This window comes from Thalia democratica, chromosome 1 (assembly GCF_965202585.1).
Source record: "Thalia democratica chromosome 1, ktThaDemo2.hap1.1, whole genome shotgun sequence".
In the NCBI taxonomy this organism is placed as follows: Eukaryota; Metazoa; Chordata; class Thaliacea; order Salpida; family Salpidae; genus Thalia; species Thalia democratica.
This window is the reverse complement of record NC_139165.1, coordinates 44,550,674-44,556,682: the sequence shown is the minus strand read 5'-3', so window position 1 is coordinate 44,556,682 and position 6,009 is coordinate 44,550,674.

Below are 6,009 nucleotides of genomic sequence, written 5' to 3'. Positions count from 1 at the left end.
TGAAAACAAGAAAATTGTTGACGATTTTTTTTTATTACTTAGATAAAGCTTATACCTCTTTTAAATTCACCATAGAAAGACAACCTAATAATGAACTTACTTTTTTAGATGTACACTGTACAGCAAGAAAACTGACAGAGTAACTAGTTATTGTTTTATAGACAAAACAAGCATTGCAAGAACGAAGAAACGCAACCAAAAGATAGGCAAGAAAATTTCAAAACCATCCTACTCATCAGTTATAACAATTTAAGAATCCTCTGACATACCCTTTAACGATTCATAAAATTTAGATTTAAATCTGCAATCATTGTATATTGAAAATGGTTGAGCTTCCTAGGAGGCAATCGCAAAAGCGTATTGCCAAAAAATGTAGATCGATAATTTTACCAGCTTTTATTTTTTAAAGAATACATGTGTGTTAAAGCCGTAAAAAGAACTAAAATCAATTCAGCTGAAATATTTACATTGGTTTCTTTTATAAATAGATTTTGGACGTGGAAATAAAATTATAGTTATACATATATTCAAAAATAAAAACTAAGGCAATAACTCTACCATTAGACTGCTCCAAAAAACCCTCTGGTGCATCAGGACAAAAAAATTAACCCAACAAGTTTGAACTTTAAAGGAAAAACGCTTGTTTGTTTCTCTCTCAGAAAAATAAATATAAACTATTAGGAATTTCTTGCTTCATTAACATAAAAATATCAAAGTTTTTACGGCAAAAGTTTTTGTAAGGAAATAATTTTCTTAAAAATGAAACTGTGTTAACAGCTTTAACAACATTAATTTTTTATTAGTTTGTTAATCTTTCGTAATTGATAAAAATATTTGGGATTTATGTACTTTTTTTTGAATAAAAAACCTTGAAACATACGGTTTCAAGCACTTTTGTAGAAAAGTACGAACAAAACCTAATAGTAATTGTAATCAAAAAACTGTAGATAAAGTGAAAAACTTTCTAAAACAAATTTTTAAACTTTAAAGTAACCTCTAAAACAATACTGATTAATCGAATTTTCAAATATTATAAGCTAATTTTTGGTAGTAAGTTTATAAAATAAAATGGTTTACGTTAAAAAAAATGAGACTTTAATCTTAAATGCAAGATTAAGTTTCTATTAATTACATATTTACTAAAACCATTGTACGACTGTTCTATCACTTGTTTTAGATAGGACACGTTTAATTATAGTTTATAAAGCTTTAAATGATAAATAAATACACCAGTGGTCGACAATATTTTCGAAATTTACTGATAACAGGTTTTCTTTAGCTAGATTGAATAGAAAAGTTTTCAGGTTAAGGTTTTTTTTTAATTCGACTTTAACATTAAAATAAATATGTATAACATCTAGTATATAGTAAAATAAAGAAAAACTTGAGCAGTTAACTAATAAGTAAAAATAAACAATTTTATTATAAAATGTTGTAATTTTCTTCTGTAGATAGACTTATTTCTAAAGTAAGTCGCAAACTAAAAATTCTCGCTTAGATTTTTAATGCGTTTAAAAGGTTAAAATGCTCTAAAAATTGACTTTTTAGCCAAAAATTTAAATAGAAATATTCAAAAGTTAAGTTTCTTTTATGTTGTTAGTTCCACTCTATAATTTTAAGTCAATTACTTTTTACCAACACATTTTTTTTGTACTTATTGTGTTAGTAATACTTGGTATTAGAAAACTATTTAAAATATTTTGTAAGAATAAAGAAATTATGTAGATTTACATTTAAAGCAAAACTTTACATATGTTTTGTTTATATGAACTTAATTACTTTAGAACAGAAAATAAGTAAATTTTCATAATCTTACTACTTTTCATCATTTAAAACTATCACTCCTATTTAAAAAAACAAAACTTCATTTCATTAAAAACGCTTGTATCCACAAAACGTTAAATGCACCAATAAATAAAATTAAGTTATATTAAAATACTAGTATTTTTAAAGCTTTGAAAAACCAACTTAAATGTTAGGCTCGGGTAAATGAATTGAGCTACTTATTAGAAAAAGAAGGATATTAATGTCAAAATTAATAGTCCAAAAAAAATTTGTATAACATATACAAACTTGTTAATTTGACAAGTTTACAAAAACAAAACATAAAGATTTATTTAAAAAAAGTTGCCTAAAATTTCATACGACAAAATTCAATGAACTTTTACTGGATTAATCAGCCAAAGACTAATTTTCAGACAAAATTTTAAGGCTCTATATGCCGGAAATCCCATAAGTTATTCGACCTTCTACCCTGAAAAAACATCATTGTCTCCGAATATAAACAAAAACCAAACTTTAATCGTTACAAAAAATTAATAAAGAATGTTTTTAAGTTCAAAAAATTCCAGATGATTAAAATATATTGATATTTTTTCTCGTAGTACATAGTATAAGTTTTAACCAAAGTTCCTTTATATGAAGTTAAACAAAAATTCAAAATATTCTATACAAATAAGTAAACTCTAGCTAGATTTATGTATTAAATAGCACAATATTAACAAACCAAATTAAAAGTAAAATTAAAAGCTATCGAAAAAACGTACTTGATACAAAACTTTTAAATATTAGTAGAGACTGTTTAAAAAAACAGATAGTTCTGATTTAGTAAAGCGGTACTACCGATTCTTCACATTTTACTTTGTTGTGTAGAAAATATTAGCAGTTTTGTTTTGTTTAATTTATTATTTTGTTTGAATTCAAGTTTGTTTGTGTTTTTTTATGAACTACGATGAATAGTTGATATTTTTTTTTTGCTTAGAGGTTGCTTTTTTACAAAAAATTAAAATTAATTAGACAAATTCGTAAGTTTAAGTATGTAAAAAATCTGTTTTAAAGGTTTTTGGAATAGAAAATACCGTTTAAAGCATAACTTTAGTTTTATATAAACATATTTTTAGATGTTTTAAGTTTATTTTTATAGTATAAGTGTATTTAATATTTATTCTTAAGCTTTTCACTTTATATTTTACTCAAACTATATTAAAACTTACTATAAAACCTTTTTTTTTTCTAGTTTGTAAATATTATACCTAAGTAAGAGTAAATTTTTAGTCATAAAAAAGAGTATTATTTAAATGTAAGCTAATTTCAATGACAAAAGGTTAACTATTATAGTCATCATATTTAAAACTTAGGTGCTGCTTCTTAAAATTTGTAAATGACTGTAATTTAACAAAACGTTGGTTTGGTATCTAAGAATACATTTAATAATAGTAAATAAGTTCTTAGCTAGTATTGTATAGGATGAATTTACTTAAATAAATCAATGCTCTAGTGTTGAATAAGCTAGAAAACCAATCTATTGAAAAGTCTCCTTAAACTGTTCAAAATTTGTGAAAATGAACAACTTTTTACCTTTACGAGTGTAAGCTTTCAGTAAATTGACGAGGTAGCTCTATAATTGGGTTCTCTGTTGTAAATTACATATAGAAATTGTTTTTAGGTACTTAGAACTTTAATTTAAAAAACATTTATTCTCACATCCAGAGATAACATTTTTATTTCGTTTTACGTATGAAATTTAAAGAAATAAATGTGTTCGTGATTTATCAAAATGAAAAACTAATAGTCTTTATAATAACTTCGAAGATAATAAAGACTAATATTCTTTTTAATCAAAGAATAACTTACTCAGGGTCAGGACCATAAAGTTGAAATAACGTAGTTTAATTGTTTTATACAATGTTTAATTGAATTTAAACTTTGTATAGGCTTAAGAAATATTTAAACTTATTTAATTTTAAAATATTATATAGGTTGAAAAAAATAAATTACATGTGAATATACTTTCAAAAATTGAATTCTAAATCGTTTTTAAAAATATAAATAACATATGGAATGAGAACTTTTAATAAACTTTTACAAATAATTTAAATATAATACTTTTTCCTGGTACTAAGCTAATTTTTAATAGACCAGAAAACTCAACTTGATATTTTTGTGTTAGGTTGAGCAATAGTAGAATGCAAATGGAAATAAATAATTAAGTTGAGACAACTCTGAAGTCTTATGCATGTGACCTTAATCTTAAGAATATTTTGATTTAGTTAAGAGTAATTTTTAATGATCTATAAATGTTCAAGTTGTCTTTAAGACATTGCACATTATTAAAAGAATTTTTTGAGTAACTTAGAAATGCTTCCTTACAAAAATTTTAGAGTTAATTTTTGCAAATGGTGGAGTTTGAGACTGATGTTTTTTAATCATAAAAAATATGTTTTTTATGTTGAAAAACTGGACTCTGGCTGACTTAAGTTAATTTGAATAAATTTATGTAAGTTCAGGTTGAATTAAATTTTAATGAAGTTAGTTTTAATACAAAGTTTTGTTGTTTTAATTTATATCATTTAGGTTTTGTTCATTTTACACAATTTTTTGTACATAATTTGACTACTAGGTTTAAATCTTGCATTCAACTCATCTGACTCAGGACATTTTTGGTTTTTATAAAAATCTCATGACATATTTTTGATATATAGAATGAGATTAAGTTGATCTGGTTTCAATATTTGTTATTTTATATAACCAATTTTGTAAAAGAACATGACTGCTATTGATTTTGAAATGTTTATTTAAAATTTTTTGACCTTGTTGCTAGTTCTTCACTATTTTTTAAGGTAAAAAACATAAATCTCAAACTCTACCTCTTGCAACAAAAAACGTTTTCTGGGTAGAAGTGAGTGTGTTATTTGATTTTAATGTGTAATTGACTTTAATTATCCAAAAAATAAGCAAAAAACAAATAAAAAACCCTTTGTGACAGGCCATTTAGAGAACACTCATAAGGCTAAAATCTCAACACTAAAAACTACTAAAATCCCAAAGCAAGTGTTCATGGCCCTATAACAAAAAAATCACAACACCAATCCAAACATGTGATCACTGCCACCAGAGTGAACTTCTAATCTATTGTTGAAAAAATACATTAAACTAGTTGAATATTTTTTTTATTTACTACATTAAATAACAACCTTAAAACCTATTTAGCAACTATTTTACTGATATGTTACTCAGAAAAAAATAAATAAAGAGATCATGCAAATTTGATCATTGGACCACAAGCCTTAGGTAGACTTAGACCGGTTTTGTCCTTATTAGGACTCATCAGTCAGTCACAACCCTAAATCAACAGCATACAAAAATTCACACTTCTGCTCTGCAGACTTTTGCTGGTGTTTTTGTTGATTGTAATTAAAAACAATTAAGAAAAATGTAGTTTTGGAAACTTATAGTAGTAGAATTAGTATTAGTCTAATAAAAGTAAGAAAAATTTTAATTAAGTTATGCAATAGTAATTAATAATGTTTAATGTATATAGCTAACAATTAATAATGTATACAGCTAACAAATAAAATACAGCTAACGAATAAAATTCAGCTAACAAACAAAACTGGAAAACTGCAAATAAAAACCATGCATACCCATATAAATATTTTTCTTTATCAACAGACTAAAACTAGCTTACTATTAATTAGAATAAACACACACAAAACTGACCATACATATATTAAGATAAACAGAAAACAAGTACCAATAAAAAGCAATAAAGTAATATCTGCATGTAAAACAAATTACTCAATCAAAGCATTCTAAACTTACTCAGTACACTGGCTCAACAAGAATTTTTTGTCAATGTATTCAAACTGAGCCTTTTAGGTTTTTAAAAATTTCTGGAACACTAGACCACAATTTAAGAATACTTACCAAAATAGGCTACAAAATTATTATTTTTTGAATTTAAATTTATTCTTAAAAATAAAATATTACTTTTGGTTATAAATCTGAAATTAATGTTTATCATGATTGGAGCTTATATTAATATGTTCATTTAAAATATAAGTTAACGTTCAAGTTAATAAATGCACATTCAAGTTAGTACTATATGTTAAGATCGGTTGTTTTGTCCAACTGGAAATTTTCAAGGGACTAGCTTTGTTATCAGCAATAACTTAATTTAAAATATCTAAACTTAAATCACCAATTTGACTCTGAATAACATTAATTGAT